Raw genomic sequence first — 20192 nt, 5'->3', positions numbered from 1 at the left:
ACTGCGGGCAGACCAGCCCGAGTCCCCAGAAAGACGCCTTCGTTCTTCGATGGTGCCCCCACGTTTATCGTTGCTGTCGAGTCACGAATTCTTACCTGCTGTCAACGTTGGCTCCTCGCCAGCGAAATGTGCTCGCTCCACCCCCCCCCCCCCCCCCCCCCAAATCTCGTGTTTCTTTTTTCACCTTCGTATTACAGTCGTAGACGAGGGGCAACGGCAGGCTTCTGGTGTGTGACGCCCCCATATGTGTATAGGCTGAAGTTAGAACGTTCGTGTCAAAGCTATAGGTTTGTGAGATTCCGAAACAGCTATCGTGTCGACTCTTCCAAGTCCTCGTTTAGAACGTAAACACTGGCCATTAGTAAAACATCGAACCGGTACAGTGTTGCGTACATTCTATTTGTTGACCAGCTTTGAGGGAAGACAAACGTGTTGTTTGAGTAAAATGAAAAATATATCTGCAATGCTTTCTTTTTCGATAACGTCAAGAGGTCGAAGGCAGTGTTGGACGACCTCTTCCACGGCCCTTACAAGCAGGATTCAGGTCGCACTATCGTATCTCTGCGCAGGTTACCTGCAGATGCAGTATGCGATGCGCATTATGCCCACTGGAAGACATCAGTAAAGAGCGAGCGCAAGTTTTGTGCAGGGCCCAGTCCTTTTTCGGAAGTAGCCTGCGTGAATCCGCCTCGTAATGTGTATTAGTTGCAGCATGTTTCATGGAGTGATTAACGCAAGCATTTTCCGTTGCCGCCTTGTCGAGAGCATCATACCAAGGAATCGGTGATGCTTATTGTATTTTTTTCATAGGCGTCAATGATTACTACCCGATAATTGCTCCAGGGCGCAAGATAAGCGAGTTTTCTATTGGGCAAAGAGTGTTATGACGTTGTGAATGGAGCCAGGTCACCGTATGATCAGCGAAAGGAAATAAACAGCACTCATATAGCTGAAAAGGTCGACATTCACAGCATATGCGCCGTTTGCTCTCATAACGACAGGGCCACAGTTGAGTAAACAACATACCATGCTGATAATCTGACGACGCCATGTGGCGATAAATACGCAACACGGTCATTTGGCTCACTTCCTTTGATAACGTTGTCTTGCGTAGGCGTCAGCTCCGTTGCCGTAGTAATCAGTACGGCGCGCTCCGTTCACGTGGTAAAAAAATTACCCACGAGGCCTCTATTGTTTGTTCAGAGTGCTACAGAACGCACGTAACGTTTAGTGGCGAACAAAAGGGAAACGAGACGGCACTCGCCTCTCGCAGTTGTAGCTCGCAAAACTGTTTGGCCTTCAAAACAGCGTAGCGGAATTGTGTTTACTTGTCTGAACATTCCCTGCAGGACACTGACATACCCGGCAGGTATACAAACATGCGCCGCGCTGCTGAGCTCGACACACGTAATTCTGCTGCTTGTGAAAGTACACTATACGCGAAGCGCAGCGTACAGTGTGGAGGACAACTGGTTCGGAACTTTGACCTCATATTTTTCTTCTTCCTTCTTGTTAGCCCTCAGTGGCCTCAGTGTTTTGTTGGATACTGTTAACGTTCAGGTTTAGAGGTGTCACTGTATGTGTGAACGTGCCCTCACCCGACACTGAGGACTTGTACTTTTCGCACACAACACGGGGGACCGCGTGTGCTCTGTTCGCGACGTGCTCGGTTCGCTCAGCTAGTGGGATTCTTTTTCTTTCCCTATTGTACCACTAGTAGTAGCAGTAGTAGTAGTTTGCGCTGCTAAGCCCGAGGGCGCGGGGTCGAATTCCGGCCACGGCGGCTGCATTTCGATGCGGACGAAATGCAAGAACGCCCGTGTACCGTGCACTGGGTGCACCTTAAAGAACCTCAGGCGGTCAAAATTAATCCGGAGCCCCCCACTACGGCGTGCCTCATAATCATATCGCGGGATTGGCACGTAAAACGCCAGAATTTAATTTTTAGTAGTAGTATAGTAATAGTAGTAGTAGTATAGTAGCAGTAGTAGTTGTTATTGTTGGTTGTTGTTTCGTAATTCCTGGCGAAAAGGGATTTTGAAAATGAAAGAGCAAATTAAAAGAGAAAATAAAGAGGACCTTTACGCGCATTCTATGCGACTTCCTCATCAAGAAAACCAACGGCCCTGAAGAATGAGTGAGAGAACGCTTTAGCGGGGCGCCCTCATTCATGGTTCAGCAGGAACATCCCCAGTGCACGTTCCTGCGCGATGATGTAAGCATGGGCTCAGAAGAACAAGGAAAAAAAAATGAGGACGAAGAGAGCAGATTTTCTCTCTGCTGAACGCACCCTTCTTGTTAGGTTGTGTCGTCCCGTTAGCAACAGCGGACTCCATCCTATTGTTCGCTTTTGCGTGCGTGTTTGCCTATTCTCCCGCGGCTATAGACAAGAGCACGATACCTAAAACGCAATCATCAGTCCAGCCTTTCTTCGCAATTTGCGAGCGGAATTTGACGAGTAGAACGAACCTTCACCAGTGAACGAGCAATAAGGATCGAGCTGCCTTATACTCCTTCGTTGTACGAAACACAGTGAGACGGCCGCAATCTTCGAAAATTCGGGAAGATTCGGACAGCAGACGGGCTTGGACGTTTCTGAAGGACAGCTACATAAATAAACATACGCACAATAACGGACAAAGTGCAAGCGCGCAGGGTGGAAAAGAAAACAAGTGGCCAGCCATTCCAGGAGTTATTTGCGGCGTAACGACACGTTAACAGATCAATGGGCAGAGCCCGCGCGATGTCTCCTAAGCCTTGGCCAAATCTGTCGCACCGGACGGAATGGTGCGCACGATTTACGGCGCCGTTGAAACATTGTCGGCCGCCGTCGTTACAGGCGACAAATGGTACGAGCCGAGGCAGCTCTTCGATCTTGCAGGGCGCTAGCCTCTCCGTTGGCACGCCCCGACTTTTGAAACCAGCCAGTTCAGTGCACTGGAGCGTTTCAGGCGCAAAACAGAGAGATACCTCACATGTGCCGGTGGAGAACATTTGAACGGTCGTGACAACAATGCCGTGACATGGACGATTGGCTATAAGTTCACTATTTCTGCATCGGTGCTATATTGTCAGCTTGCGCGGTGTTACCTCTGCAATGTGCATTCATTCCACCTGTCTTAATCTTCAACGTTTTCGTAATTGTCTTTTTCTTTTCTCTCACTCTTTCTGAATTAATCTTCGTTATCTCAGATTTCGCCTTTCGCATGAAGTTTTTCCCGTTGTACACTTAAGAGCATGGCAGGATGCGTGTTTTTAAAGTCACTCTTTAGGCAAGTTTGCGTGGTACCGCACGACCTGACCAAAAGGGTGACCTAAACGGGCCCTGAAAACTAATCATAGCATCCCTTCACTATTACAGGACGTCGCCCCACGAATCTCCTGCTGCATTTTTTTTCTCGAATGCTTTAAGTATAAGTGGAGTTCGACGTAGTTATCGTACCGATGAGTGGCTTTCTCACTCCTTTCGTCTACACTAGCGCGCTGGAAGCAGCACACGGGAGATGAAACCAATAATTGGACGACATCTCGTCTGGTCGGGAAGCAGTCTCATATTAGAAATACAGTTAACAGAACGCCGACCAACATGGTGTTGTCGAAGGGGTTAGGTGTTTCGGCTTCCACACAGAAGCCCTGTGGGGGGAAGATGGCAAAGGGCCCCACCCAAAAGTCGAACGTCTCGACGGCGAACGGCGAGAGGTCCCGTCACAGCACCCCGTGGCGGCCATGGCATACGCTATCCAGCACCCCGCTGCTATCTCGTAGGCCACGCGCAGCAGACGCAGCTACGCGCAACTGTCGTGTGCAAACCGGCAGTGAAAAGGTGAAATGCATTTTTTTTCTGCCTTTTGGAGATCGCAGACATGCATATTTTTCATTTATTTAACTCAACATTAGCAATGATAATATTACTGAGAATGCCCTCGCGATCACGAAATCAGCCAATCACTGTTGGTGGGCTGGGCAACTGGCGACGTAGCTGCATGACGGCATTGCGAAGGAGCGAGCAAGCGATTTTTCACCGTGCTTCGCACAAGAATGTAAATTACCCTGCTGCATGCGGCGCAATAATATTTGCCTCACATGTTCACAGAAACCTCTTTTACAGATCGGCAACGTTTCCTTATTACGTTCAAGAAGTGTTTCAGGACCCCTTTAAAATGCGTTACGAACGAGATATAACACCTCCCCCTTTCTCTCTCACTGTTTTCAACAATACTCAACCTAGTGGGCAGGGCCAGACGTTGCCTTAACCTGTGAGGTCATCAGGAGAGCAACTTCAGGATTGTGAAGGTCGCGTCTCTATCAGCCTTTCACTTACGTTATGGTTTCTATCTTTCTTCTCTTTTTTGTGGGGCAAATACAAAATATCATTCTCCCGTAAAAGTGAGACATTCAAATACCATCTTCCAATTTACCGTTAATTGAGAAATTAAATTTTAATCTGTTTTTAAAATACCATCTTTTTTAAACATGGTATTCTACCTTGAAATCAGCTTTACATACTCGCGCAGAGTTTTCATCCTGAGAGCAAGAAAACACGCCCAGCGGCTGACTACACCCGTGAGCAAAAGTATACGGACCACGGGGTCGCCAAAAAAAAACAGAATTTCTTCGTAATTAACATGCATAAACGGGAACTGATGAGTGCACTCGAAAATTCGTAATGCCAAGTTTGGACTGCAGTCTTCAATTTCAAGTTTCAATACCTGACAGAGCAGAAATTGAGTTTTATCACGCAATCCCTGCTCCGTATACTTTTGCTCACGGGTGTACATAAGTGTATACACGTGTGCCATGCTGTATAAGTGTGTGTACGCGAGTGCCAAATGTTTTCTTTCGTTGGTTCGTGCATAGCTTCGCATTTCGCTTATGTTCAAGTGGCCCGACAGCGCGTGCTTCTTCCTACATTTCGCCTGTCGGCATCCTGACACTTCTCCGCGTTCCCAACGCGGTAGACTTGGAGGTAACAACCCGCCGCCTGACCTGTGGTTGCCAAGCTGTTGAGCCTTCAGCTACGCAGGCAGTTAACGGTCGCATCCGTCACCCAGGTTTCTCCTCACGGCATCCTGGCTCAGTAGCATGCGGCATACCGGCTCGATAGGCTCACAAGGGGCTCAGACGCGAGGCGACCCTCGTGTCTTGGATTCATTCAAGCCCAAGAGCGCGTCATTCGAGGCACGGGTCCAGGGGTGGCGAGGGCTGTCGGGGTATACCGAGCGCCCTGCCAAATTTCTGTTCCCTGTCCACGAAGGCGATGTCAAGTACTCGCGTTGTGCCGTTCGTACGATATGTGTGATCGCACGCTACGCCTTAGCGCCACAAAAGTATAGACTACAGCATTTAGTAAATCCATATATTGGAATGTTTTCAATACCTTTTCTTCGCGTCGTTTAGCAAGAACTCTTAACTGGAAAAAAAAAAAAAATGCGTGCCATTGAAATGCAGCACATGCATGTCATACAAGGAAAGTTGTCCAACTTGTCTTTCGTCTTCTCGCGTTGTAAGACGTCCACCGTGGTACACTGCACCATTGCGAGTAAAAACAACGCTTTGATGAAACTGACGAGTTAGTCATGGTATAATGACTAGCTCCAATCGCAGTTACCACGCCAACATCATTAATATTAAAATCATGACAACTTCCCCTAGAACATACGAGGACCCAAGCCTTCTCCGAGGGAGGACTCAACGGCTGACCGTCCCTTTGGAAAAGGCTTGCACCCGTACGTCTCTGCGTTCTTCATCTCGAGTCGTATGAAGCTACCGCATGGCGCAAAACCAAGCATCTTAATTTCTTCGCGTGCTGCCGGATGGCTGGCTCATTCGGCTTAACGGGGGTCACTTGATGAGGCTATTACTAAGGTGTGACTTTCCTCATGCAGGCTTCAATAATCCTGTATATCACGAGCGAACGAAACGAAAACATATAATATGAAATTTTCTGGTCAAATACGAATCGAAACACAATGCAGGGCACCTTCAAGTTGTATTCCATATATCGAATATTCGAACTGCTCTAGGAGATTTAGATTCACCTGGCGTGGTAATGCGAGTACGCCTCGAACAAAAGACCTTGCTGAATGCGAGACTGTAATATTCCTCTCACGTAATCGTTCCTCTCACGTGTATGGAGACCACCGCCGTTGACATGCTTTCCTGTCGGCGCATTTTCGCCCTCACTGCACCGTTCTAGCAAACTCGGTGGGCCGGAGTACCGTGCCAGAAGCCGAAGCCTCGTCGCATTTGCTCCCCCCACCCGCCCATATTTTTTTCTTGCTACTCATAACTCATCGCGGTGCAGCAGGAAAAGAAGAGGAGGAGAAGAAGAAAACGGAAACTCACTTGAGTGGCAGTAAACGAAGGTATCTGGCCCCGCCATATTGGCTGGCTATGCGACAGAACGTTAACTATATAGCTTCACGCGCTTCATCCACACAGTGGGCTGGTGCAACGGTTCCCAGCACCGTCCAAGAAAAATGTGTATATAGATATATATAACGCTGGCAAGTGCCGCATACGCACCCGAACGTATGCAGTGACGTCCGCGGGCAACCCTCGTATATACGCACGTCAGCACCGTGTACACGTCAGAAGCACAGGAGACGATAGAACGAGCACTCTGTTTGTCATCGAGCGAGTTGGAGGGCAGACGAGGAGGAAGAGAGGGGGATGGGAATGCTCGGAAACTGGCATTCGGGGTGCACCTGGGCACCATGTTGACGACGACCGTGTTACGAAACACTGCTCTTCATCCTCTTTCATACTATCGTGCCCCATCCAGACGCCCTGTTTTCGTGAGCGTGTCGGGCGCACACTCGTTGATTTTAGAGGGCCATTGTCGCGCTGTTGCAACCCTATATTGAGTAGCCTTTACGGAATCCTGCCAGGTCCTTTGGTTGACAGAAGTCTAAGGTATTCCTGATTCTATTTGCGATTACCTTAGTAAATACTTTGTAGGCAACGGACAGTAAGCTGATCGGTCTATAATTTTTCAAGTCTTTGGCGTCCCCTTTCTTGTGGATTAGGATTATGTTAGCGTTCTTCCAAGATTCCGGTACGTTCGAGGTCATGAGGCATTGTGTATATAGGGCGGCCAATTTTTCTAGGACAGTGTTCCCACCATCCTTCAACAAATCTGCTGTTGCCTGATCCTCCCCAGCTGCCTTCCCCCTTTGCATAGCTCCCAAGGCGTTCTTTACCTCTTCCGGTGTTACTTGTGGGATTTCAAGTTCCTCTAGACTATTCTCTCTCACCTTATCGTCGTGGGTGTTACTGGTACTGTATAAATCTCTATAAAACTCTTCAGCCACTTGAACTATCTCATCCATATTAGTAACGATATTGCCGGCTTTGTCTCTTAACGCACACATCTGATTCTTGCCTATTCCTAGTTTATTCTTCACTGCTTTTAGGCTTCCTCCGTTCCTGAGAGCCTCTTCAATTCTATTCATATTATAGCTCCTTATGTCCGCTGTTTTACGCTTGTTGATTAACTTAGAAAGTTCTGCCAGTTCTATTCTAGCTGTAGGGTTAGAGGCTTTCACGCATTGGCGTTTCTTGATCAGATCTTTCGTCTCCTGCGATAGCTTACTGGTTTCCTGTTTAACGGCGTTACCACCGACTTCTATTGCGCAATCCTTAATGATGCCCATAAGATTGTCGTTCATTGCTTCAACACTATGGTCCTCTTCCTGGGTTAAAGCCGAATACCTGTTCTGTAGCTTGATCCGGAATTCCTCTAGTTTCCCTCTTACCGCTAACTCATTGATTGGCTTCTTATGTACCAGTTTCTTCCGTTCCCTCCTCAAGTCAAGGCTAATTCGAGTTCTTACCATCCTATGATCACTGCAGCGCACCTTGCCGAGCACGTCTACATCTTGTATGATGCCAGGGTTCGCGCAGAGTATGAAGTCGATTTCATTTCTAGTCTCACCATTCGGGCTCCTCCACGTCCACTTTCGGCTAACCCGCTTGCGGAAAAAGGTATTCATTATCCGCATATTATTCTGTTCTGCAAACTTTACTAATAACTCTCATCTGCTATTCCTAGAGCCTATGCCATATTCCCCCACTGACTTGTCTCCGGCCTGCTTCTTGCCTACCCTGGCATTGAAATTGCCCATCAGTATACTGTATTTTGTTTTGACTTTACCCATCGCCGATTCCACGTCTTCATAGAAGCTTTCGACTTCCTGGTCATCATGACTGGATGTAGGGGCGTATACCTGTATAACCTTCATTTTGTACCTCTTATTAAGTTTCACAACAAGACATGCCACCCTCTCGTTAATGCTATAGAATTCCTGTATGTTACCAGCTATGTTCTTATTAATGAGGAATCCGACTCCTAGTTCTCGTCTCTCTGCTAAGCCCCGGTAGCACAGGACGTGCCCGCTTTTTAGCACTGTATATGCTTCTTTTGGCCTCCTAACTTCACTGAGCCCTATTATATCCCATTTACTGCCCTCTAATTCCTCCAATAGCACTGCTAGACTTGCCTCACTAGATAACGTTCTAGCATTAAATGTTGCCAGGTTCATATTCCAATGGCGGCCTTCCAATGGCGGCCTAAAGCTCTAATATATCGAAGCGCTTTAGACTACGCCTGGAGGGCCGGTGACCAACAGTCATCGATACGCACAGCCTTTCTCCAAATTTTCCAAGACATGCTGCCAGTGACTAGATCCGCCCTGAGTATTTTTCGCAAGACGTCTATTGCAAACCTTAGGGCCCGTATTCACAGAAAATTCTCTTATTTAAGTACCATCATCGATTGGCCATATCGTTGCGGAGGTGATCTTGTCATTGTGCGGATCGCCAGCACGAGTGGCGGGCGTCCGAGCACCGGCCTATAAGGAACCGCTTTTGCACGTAAGAGTTTCGTGAATATACAGACCGTAAAGTGTAAGGGCCACTGTCGCTCCCTCCACTTCCGATGCTTTGGAGCAACGAAAGAGCCTCAGTAAGCGTACGAACAACGTATCCTGTCACGCGCGCAGTGGCTCTGAAACATTTTACAACGACTGCACGTTGCTATAGTAACAGGAAATTAAGCGCAAGTCAGAGCAGAAGGGCCCCCTTCGACAAATGTGCGCATAATATTTGCGGGGCACGCGTGCCTTATCTCGGACATGTGACTTCGATTTATTAAGAGTTGAGAATGTTAATTGTAATCAGGTAACTCAATAATTAAACGGAATGCTAATTTTTCTAAAGCCCAGCCATATGGCTGTTGCAAAAAGGTAAAGTGTTGGGAATAAAACAAGGTACACAAGAAAAATATTTGCAGGCCGACTTTAGCGATTTCATTAGCTCTGAACTAATTTGCTCCGAAGAAAAATGGTGCTAGTTATTATGTATACGTGGCCTTCGTATGTAGTTCAACACTCTATAGAGGACAACCAAGTCTGCTCCTGGGATATACTGCGGTTCGGGCATTTAGGGTTGTTTTATTCTTGTCCACCCAGTTTCTTGGAGACCACTGTGTGGAACTGTGCCAGGAAGTTCCCGCTAGAATCTGGCCTCCGTCCATATAAACTATACTTGCAGTATATACGCCTCCCTGCCTTTCTACACTACCCTTTTCTCTCTACACAACGCTGACTTGCGGTTTGTTTTCAGTTCCTTCTGCTCTCCATTAACTAAAAAAAAAAGTCAAACGCGCAATTCGTGCCTCTATCTACGCAAGCGTCTGACCTACATTTAGTGCCATAGTCTGAGAGCCAGAGGAGCACACACACGCGCACGAACATAGATGCACACACGCGCACACCCGCACGCACCCCCCCACACACATACACACGCGCACGTACACACGCGCACACACGCTCGCGCACACACGCACGCGCACGCACGCACACGCACGCACACACGCATCTACGCGGACACACGCGCACACACGTACCCACACACACGCCCACACACACACGCACACACGCGTACCCACACACACACGCGCACATGTGCACGCACGTACACACACGCACACCCACGCGCACAACGCTCACACACGCACCCACGCGCACACACGTGCACGCACGCACCCACACACGCGCGCACACACGCACCCACCCACACGCACACACACAATCACGCGCATGCACACACGTGCACACACGCACGCCCACGCAGACACACGCGCACGTGCGCACGCATACGGACACACGTGCACATGCGCACGCACGCACACACACGCGCACACACGCACACACACACGCACACCCACACACACACGCGGGCGCACGCACCCACACACACCCACGCCCACACGCACGTGCACGCACGCACCCACACACGCACACGCACGCGCACACACGCACCCACCCACACGCACACGCACGCACGGAGGCACAAACACGCACACACACGCACACACACACGCGCGCACGCACGCGCACCCACACGCACGCACTGACACACGCGCACGCGTACGCACGCGCACTCACACACACGCACACACACACACGCCCCCACGCACGCGCACACACGCACACACGCGGACACACGTGCACACGCGAACGCACGCACACACACGCACAAGCACACGAGTCACTGCCGCTGCTTAGTGGTGTTTTCTACAATGGAACTAATGACAGCGCGAAACGGCACGAAGTGCACAAGAAAGATACACGGAGAAGCGCTGACTATCAACAGACAACACTATATATACTGACAGCGCGAAACGGCACGAAGTGTACAAGATACACGGACAAGCACTGACTATCAACAGACAAAGCGCTGCTTGTCCGTCTATCTTTCTTGTGCACTTCGTGCCGTGTCGCACTGTCGGTAGTTGTCTGTTGATGGTCAGCGCTTGCCCGTGTATTTTTCATGCGGACTTCGTGCCGTTTTGTGCTGTCAACAGTTCCAGTAAGGAATACCAACGTTCCCCCCCCCCCCTCCCCCCCAACGTACAGCCCCTTCTGTAGTCTCAGTGGCGCATGACGCAATGCGCGATCACTGCCAACCGCGGGTTCGCAGGAGACGATGTCAACTCTACAAATCCATAATGAGTTCGGATCCCGCACACAGCTCCAGAAGTTGAAACACGACTAGCAGATGATCGCGATAATTAATATCATCGTGCAAAAACTCAGTCGAAAGTTCTGGTGAACTGTATGCTTATTGCCATTGTTTTAGAAAATAACACAGCCATCTCTGATAATTACTTCAGACATTTCATGCTAAATACAGAAACGTGCGCTGCAAATTCTGCAAATTATAAGCCATTAATATTTGCTTATTACTTGGTTGGTGAAATTTATATTTGCATCAAAAAACTGCGTGAGAGAGAGATGCAAATGAGAGAAAGGCAGGGAGGTTAACCAGACTTAAAACCTCCGGTTTGCTACCCTGCACTAGGGGAAGGGAAAGGGGAAGTAAAGACGGAAAGAAGAGCGTGACAAAAAAAAACTGCGTGACCGAACAATGCGGCTTAGGAGGTGGCGTTTGGATTGTTCTTATCAGGTTTCTTCCTTTCTCTTTCACTAGATATCCTAAAACATCATTTTTGAAACTTTGTATAATGTTTTCATGGCTTTATGGTTCTTGCTTTAACGCGCGCTGTATATATTGTTCACCATGTGTCCGAAACGTTTACCAAAAGAAAAAGAAAACCCATAAAGGCGACCGTAAAGAAAGGAGTTACACCTTCTGCAAGCAAACCAACCATGGAGGTTCAAAAATAACTGGTGCCTCCTGAAACTACCGACCTTCTAGTTACCCCTTTGGTTCGACCTTGTGAAGTCAGATCCTGTTTCTGACGGTTTCTTGCCTTCTTTTTTTATTTTTCTCGGCAGGACAGTCGCTTTCGACGTTTGCCCTTTTCGTCGTAGATGGGAACTCCCACTTCCTGCCGCGAAGGTGCGTTGAAAGACGCATTGTGAAAAAGAAAATACATAGTTGACTGCGAAGGGTCTCCCCTGCAGGGAACGTCGCAACTTCCTCTCCATTTTCTCGTATACTTTTTCGGACAGTTCCTTGAAGAAAAAAGACTCCTTATCTTGCAGCGCTCATCAACAGTGCACTGAAGGGCCACCTCTTGTAAGCGGAAAGCGGAGATTAGAGTGTCTAGCTATATGCCGTGCAGCGAACTCTTTTGTCTTGGGCGGCGTGCGTGAGTGCACCAAGGTCTGTCATACATCCATTATTCCCTATTTCGCCCGCTTTTGTAGTCCTCGAATGAAATGTAATGCGCTGAATCCAACTATGAGGAGAGGCTTTCCCCCGTATTTTAATCGGTTACTCGCAAGTTCTCGAAGCGAAAGGCTTCTGCTGCCGCACAGATATCCAGAGACGGTGATCCGTCGTTCCTCAAACCTGCGGCAAGCATACCGCTACCCGAAGATGCCGTTAACGTCGTTCCTCAATGACTGGTAGCGGACGAACCGGTTACCTCCACAGCTGCTGAAATATTTCAAGTGAAATGTATTAGATTAGTTAGCAAAATACCTGAGACGTAAGTGCGATGATTATTACATCATTCGCAGCATGCGCACTTGGTGACGTCGATTTGTACTGCCCGCGTATGTTATTCATCAGTTAATGCATGGCCCCGAAGTATTTAGGACCCGTATTCACAAAAGTGTCGACCACCACAGGGTATAGCTGCAGTGATCGTCTCGTCATCATGGCGATATCGAAGGGAAGCCCGAAAGGTGACAAATCGAGAAATGTTTTTACGTAAGAGAACTGACGTGCGGGCCCAGGGCTTGCATTCACAAAACCTTCTAGGTCTGTATTCACAAACTTATCTCACGAAACAGTTGCTCGCGAATGGTCATCGCCGATCCCTTCGTCTCGTTATCACTCCGATTCATCGTACATCATCATTGGCTGGCACTCGAGCACCGACAAATAAGAAAGCTCCTTGAATGCGTGCCCTTTTTCGTCAGAGCGTTTCCTCACTCGCCGGAGTTCTGGCGCCTGCCACTTAGATAGCGATCCACGCTGGTTCGGCTCCTAATTTTGCCTGGGTGAAGTGTGATGCGGGACAGCGGAATTAGTGAACTGCATGTTCAATATACGCGCTCTCAGTTATGTCCGCGCTCATTGGAGAAGCAAGGGCCAGCTGCGCCTGCCTTCACTGCATGCACGGCGCCAGCTCATAACGTCGTCTGCTGTCGTGTCCGTTCGCGCAGGAGGCCACGGCCGGCCGGACGCGGGAACGAACGCGCGGCCAAGGTAAATAACCGGCCGCGCGATTACCGCAGAGCCAGTCGCGTATATACACGCGCGGTCGGCGAGTTATTTTCGAACAAACCTTCCCGGCCGTCGCGCAGCTTGCGGGCCCGTCGGGAGGAAAATGACAAAGTGGGAGCCAGCTACCGGCAGGAAGGGGGTCCGTGCCAGTGTAAACAAGACAAAAATAAGAGCGCAGGGAGGAGGCGGCGGCTGCACAGCTGGGAGGATGTGCACCGGCGCCGGTTGTCACTGCACATACACGTCGCAAAGAGAAGCCACTGGCTTCACGAGCACTCAAGGTCAAGTTTGCCAGGAACGCTTGAAGCGCTTCACCTGGACGATGGCCGCGCGACGCGGTGTGACTGCGAAGAATGCCTGCAGCCGTCGCGCGGTATCAACGCCGCGGATGGCGAAGTGGATGGCGTGCGGCCCACAGGAACTCAGAACGGCCGCTAAGCCTATGACCGTCTGCAATCGGCATCTATTTGAGCAAATGCCTACGACATTGTCCTTGGAAATCAATCGCGACTATATGTAGTCGGAGATAGCAGCACGCAGGGCGTCATCGCTGAAGTGAATTTCGCCGCCCTGCATGCGTGTCCGGCGGCATCGTATCGCCGCCGCTGCTTCGCGCTCGTATTTGCGGTCCGCACTTGGCCTGCAGACCCACAAAGCTTGCAAAGAGGTCGCTGGGTGAAAGATGTCTCAGCCGAATAGGCACGTGACGTGTTGTCCCCGTTGAATTGAATACATGTCCAGATGCGGCATATATATATATATATATATATATATATATATATATATATATATATATATAAACGGATTTGATTGTTGTTGATGCTGTTGATGTTGAAATCACCAACGGAAAGCCTACATTCAGTTGCTATATGAAAGAAGGACATTTTGAAGCACCCTTACAATTATGGACGCATGCAGGTAAATATCATCGAAAAGAAGTGAATGTGGCGGAGGGCAGGCTGAGAACCTATAAAATATCCGGAGTGTTATGACCTCTGTGGCTACGCAATTGATAAGGCGGATACGGTTTTAATTTTTTCTCTCTCTTACTTTATTATCATTGTTATTTTCCTTTTTCGAGAACAACTGTCTTGAGTATAATTGCACGAAGGCTGCATCGAGGCGTCTGTCCGGGGACGACTCGAGCGGGCGAGCTTGCGTCGACGAGCCAGCTCTTTTGTTTCTCAAGGCCAGAGCCTGCCGGGAAAACGAATCTCGACGACGCCGCCATTCGACGGCGCATCGCCCTACTTTGCCTCAGCGCCGCGGCTCTCGTGCCGTGCGCGAGAGTTGGTGAAGTTGCCCTCCCTTTAAACCGTGGCATTCCTTCAGGAAAACGGCGCATTTCCCGCGGCGTTTCATAACGGGGTCGTCGCTTCTGCGCCGCGGTAATATAATGTACTGCAATTGGCGTACTCACTTCCTCCAGGCTGCGGGGGGCAGCTGTGCCGTGTTTGGTGTGAGCAGGCAAGGTTGTTTAAGGCATGCGCCCAGGAAGTTGTCATTCTCGCGTTTCGCGATCGCGCGGCCACACAGAAACACGGCCACGCACACGGCCTCGAACTAAACCGTCAGCGTGGCGCAGCGGCACAACCACGCGCGCTTCGCCGGTTCTCTGCCGCAGATGCCCGCTTTTACGAGGTATACTGCACGGATCCCGAAGTCTTCGGATTCCCAGTGCGCCTCGCCGAGAATAATACGAGGCTGGCTACAGCGATCGCCAGACACACACGACTAAAGATAGCGCGTGCCGACAGTCTCAGGGGCGAGCGACCCTAACCCACCGCGCTGGCTCAGTGGCTACGGCTCGATTTGCTACTGAGCGCGAGGTCGCGGGTTCCATTATCAGTCGTGGCGGCGGCGTTCCAACGGGGTTGGAATGCGAAAACGCTCGCCCACTTAGATTTAGGTGCACGTTGAGGAACCTCGCGGGGTATACAAATTAATCCGGAGCCCATCACTGCGGCGCCCTTCGTCACCGACAGTGCGTTTGATTTGATTTTGAGCGAAATCCAAAATTATCCTGGAGATGACGAATACTCGTCGACGGCAGCGTTCGCTACGAGAGGGCTTTCCTGCAGTTAGCCGAACGAAGACTCGGGCCGCAATGGAAATGTTTGAACGACACCATAGGTGGAACACAGTGTCAAAGATCACAGTCTTGCGCGGTTTCGTTGTCGGTAGTTCCATGTACAAGCAGAAGAAGCAAACGATTAAAAAAATCAACGCGTACAACAACTACACGCGAAATATCGGCATTTCGTGTGGCTATCTCGCCTTCAGGTAATGACAGCGACGTTGCAGGTGTCGCTTATAGGATTCACATATCTCTCGAACGCGCTGACAATTGTACTGCGACAGCATGTATAGTTTAAAACTCGAAACTACGCTTCCTGTGTACCCTTTGTCCATCCTCTCGTACGTCCTTTCCTTACGCCGTCATCGTCAGGACACCTCGCCATGCTCAACTTCGCCCTCCACCGTTCGGCGAAAAAAAAAAAAATCAAAACTTTCCCCACCACAGCCTCATGTGAACTCGTGCTACGTTTCACGCGTTGCGAAGACTCTGGGAGTAGTGCTGTCTCTGCATCTATCTCGGAGGCCACAGTAGGGCAGCATTGTAGCGGACGATGACGACGTTGCGCACATCGCGTAGCTCGAGAAGGTGGCGCTATCCACTGAGACAGCCAGCTGCTGTTGCAGTAGATGAGACCAAAGCAGTTAGGAGAAATCCCTGAGGTGTGCTTTTATTTTACTAAAATATCACGCAGAAACTTATTTGGGTGCTGTCTAACTATTCGTAAGCATTGTGCCACTTGCTAATCTCCACGCAGCCCGGTGTCATTATCAATGTTATGAAACTTGAACCGACCACTATAAACCCTTATCGACTCTTATCGGTCGTTGTCAACCTTATCGGAGTAGATCCGACCTTTATCGGTTGTTATCAACCTTATCGAACTCGATCCGAGCCTTATCAACCCTTGTCAGTCGGTACCAACCTTATCGGACTCGATCCGACCTTATCAACCCCTATCTACCTTATCGGACATTATCCGACCCTTATCAACTATTATCGTTCCTTATCACCCTTATCGGACTTTACCCGACGCTTATCAACCCTTATCGGTGCTTATTAACCTCATCAGAATTGCTCTGATCATTATAACCCCTTATCGCACGTTAGCACCCTATCCATCCGCGCCGAACTATTATCAACCGTGATGAGACACATATAACCCCTCATCACTCCTTATCATCTCTATAAACTCATTGACTGCTTATCTGTCTGTTTTACGCGACGTGAAGCGCATGAACCCTCAGATATCGGTGGCATTTCGGTCGGTGAAGGAACGCCTGTTACGGTTGGCATCTAGCACGCCGTGCAAAAAGGGTTTTCGCCCACCATGCCTCGACGAAACGAAGCGTGACTTCCTAATTCGCCATGGTCGTCTTGAGTGTCTGCCGGTCTGGCGAAAGCCCCGCAGTGTTTACAGACCTCTTTTGTGTGTGTATGCGACTTTAGAGGGACCCTTTCCTCGAACTGTCAAACTCTGCAGGATAACTTCCACGAACCGGCAACGCGCAAAAGAGAAGGTCAAGCGTCTACAATTCCCGGAGGCTTGGTATAACCAGAGGCGGGGTCCTGTTTCGGCGAATCAGACTCTGTGCCTGTCATGTGACGTCGACGGAAGCAAGATCCCTCCCACGATTGTAAAAAAGTATGGGGTTTAATGTGCCAAAACCACTTTCTGATTATGAGGCACGCCGTAGTGGAGGACTCCGGAAATTTCGACCACCTGGGGATCTTTAACGTGAACCTAAATCTAAGTACACGGGTGTTTTCGTATTTCGCCCCGATCGAAATGCGGCCGCCATGGCCGGGATTCGATCCCGCGACCTCGTGCTCAGCAGCCCAACACCATAGCCACTGAGCAACCACGGCGGGTTCCCACGATTGTAGAGAGCCTATTTAAGGGGCTCTGAAATGTACCTTTTTTACACTTCATTCTCTTCTCTTCATCTTTCACCTACCTTTGAATAAACCGTGCAAGTTTTGCACTAGAAATCGTCTCGTCCTTGCTTGGTCGCCATGGTCTGCCGGATGCCTGCAGCCCGCCGACAACGCCACGCTACCCAATAGTAACGTCGGTCGAGCTTCGATAGGCAGGCGTCGCTACAACTCGGCAGCAGTACGATACGCTACCCTGGAGTACGCAACACGCCCCAACGGAAGGCGCATCCCTCGACCACCTAAACGCATAGGGATGTGGCGGGTTCGGCATTAAATTTCCGCAAGATCAAAATTTTTCTGATGTCTACAACGCTCCAACTCGACTCTACATGTGGTCCTAGAGATGGCGTTCATTTCCCCATCACCCAATCTTTCAACAAAGCCTTCATAGAAACTGTTCTCCTTAGACACTTGTTTTGTACCGCCGGTACAACACATTTATATGGTTCAGATATATTCACCATCTGCAAAGCGTGGGTGTTCAATGGGGAAGACACTCGGTTTCTGAGCGTAGGCTCGAGTAGCTTCGAAATTCGCCACCACCAACGTTTTTCCTTTCGAATTTATTTTGTTTTATATATTAATTTCATGTAAGAGCTGAAATTTGGGCGAACTTGTGAGAATGCATACTTGACTTGAAGCGCTAAAAAACACGGGTACAGATGAAAGGAAAGCCAGACAGGACGACCGCTCATTCTGTCTGGCCTTCCTTTCATCTGTACCGTTTTTTTTTTTTTTTTTGCGCTTCAAGACAAGTATGCATTAATTTATTTATAGCAATTCGTTTTACGTGACGGACGGACGGACGACCTGGTGACCTCGTAGGGTAGGCATAGAAATGCTTACGCATAAAAAAATTTAAAAAGAAAGAAGCAGAAGAGAGTCACTGAATCTTTACTCTCGGGAGCTGGTCTTCGTGGCGGTCTTCCCTTTACCAGACGCAGCGCAGGCGCGTGATGAGAACGCGTGCGTAGGTGGTAGCCGCGCCATCGACGCTAGCTTCTAGCCAACTACTTCTAGTGCGACAAGCGAGTATTAACTTTTGGCAAATGCACCACATGTCAGGTCCGATCTGTTATACTGCGTTTCTATAACTGATAAGCCTTGAAAACGCTTCCAACCAGCATTGATATACACGAGTAACTATTCACAGGATGCATGCGGACTTGGCATGAAAGAGGCAGGTAATGCAATGAAAAAGTTCTTATCTGCTTCTCTTCGGATGGCTGCGTGAAAACAACTGTTCAAAAATAATGAGCGACTGTACAAGTTGCCAGAATTACAAACAAATTCGTCGACGACAACAACCGATTGTGCCGTATTGTTCTGCTAAATGCAAGAGTTGTGAAGAAGCCGGCGACGTAATGCATTCGTTTCCAAAATTTTCAATCAATCAATCAATCAATCAATCAATCAATCAATCAATCAATCAATCAATCAATCAATCAATCAATCAATCAATCAATCAATCAATCAATCAATCAATCAATCAAATGCAGGAGTTCAACATACGACAATGCGCAGAGAGAGAGAGACAGAGAGAGAGAGAGAGGACAGGAAAGGCAGGGAGGTTAACCAGACGCAGGTCCGGTTGCTATCCTGCACTGGGGAAGGGGGTGTGCGCATGTTGCCGAAATGACATGATCCCTATAGGCAACAAGTTTAGCAGACTGACTGAACACCGAGTTGTGTGTGGATGGTGGTGCGAACATCAACAATAGCCCTTGAAAGTGCAGCTGTCTCCAATTACGCTGCAGTAAACGGAGTATATCGTTGTCCTTGCCGTCATCATGATCATCATCATCGTTATGTCCATCGCAGAACAAAAGCACCTACGAGCGATCCCCAATTACTCCTGTCTTGCGTTAGCTGATTCTATCTTATGCTTCAAAATGGTGTGATTTCATCGCACCAACTAATTCTCTGTCGTCCTAGTCTGCGCTTCCCTTCCCTTTGCGCCCATCCTGTAACCTTAATAGACCACCGGTCATGTGCCCTACGCGTTGCGTGATCTGCCGAGCTCCATTTTCCCCTCAATGTCAACTACAATATCGGCTACTCCCGCTTTTTCTTTAATCCACACAGCTGCCTTCCTGCATCTTAATGTTACGCCCAACATTTTTCGTTCCAATTGTAGCCGTTGCGTTGGCAAAATATATCTACTTTGAACTAATTCCGAGGATGGCACCGGTTTAGAGATAAGCTCCGTCAAACTTGCGGTTAAAATGCACTGTTGTTCCATTTACATTTTTTAAATGAAAGCGCCATTTTATGTATCGAAGCACAAAAAGTTACTGTAACGCCAATTTATTTTGTCACAAACTTGCGGAATGAATGTTTCGAAACTGGTGACACACCTTGCGAATTGACGGGCTACAATTCGTAAATTGAAACATGTGCATTGTCTGGCAAGTAATGTCTGCCTCTTCGAGTAATCCAGCTCGAGGACCCGAATCGTGTTATCTGCCACAGGCGATTTTTAATTATCTTTGTTAGCCATAAACGAATGCCCCGAGCCATCTGGAACTCATCTAGAACCTGCTGTTAGAATGTATGCTCATAAAAAAAAAAGAAAAAAAAGGAGTGGAAATTAATCCTTCGCGGTTTCCGCGCAGCCCTGCTGCGGAAAGCGACCGCTGCATTGTCGGCGTTGCTCTCGAAAATTCCCCGTGGCATTTGTTCCGGGCGGGGTTCACCGAAGTAGGGGAAAGGAGAGGCCGGCTTCCACCCATCCCGCCTCCTCCTCCAGCGCATATACTCGCACGCGCAAAGACAAGAGCGAGCGACGAGCGTGCGCGAATAACCTCGTCCGCCTGGTTACGCCTGCCTGCCTGGTCGAGGTTAATCGCTGCCCGCGTCGCCGGCGCCACCGTTGGCGTAGGCAGCAGCAGCGCAGCCAGTGCAACGACCCTGCAGTGCGACTCACCGTGCACTGCATGCCGCCGCCCCGCAGTGCGCTCTCCGCCGCCGCGGC

General features: G+C 49.2%; 1 protein-coding gene across 3 annotated transcripts in view; it reads right to left on the bottom strand.

Moving 5' to 3' along the window:
• LOC126548579 (SH2 domain-containing protein 4A-like) overlaps positions 1-20192 on the bottom strand; it is a 387266-nt gene that overhangs the window by 115694 nt on the left and 251380 nt on the right. The gene's annotated exons all lie outside the window — the stretch shown is intronic.

The sequence above is a fragment of the Dermacentor andersoni genome, chromosome 1 (assembly GCF_023375885.2).
Source record: "Dermacentor andersoni chromosome 1, qqDerAnde1_hic_scaffold, whole genome shotgun sequence".
Taxonomy (NCBI): Eukaryota; Metazoa; Arthropoda; class Arachnida; order Ixodida; family Ixodidae; genus Dermacentor; species Dermacentor andersoni.
Note: the sequence above shows the minus strand (reverse complement) of the source record. Positions and strands in the feature narration are given on the sequence as shown.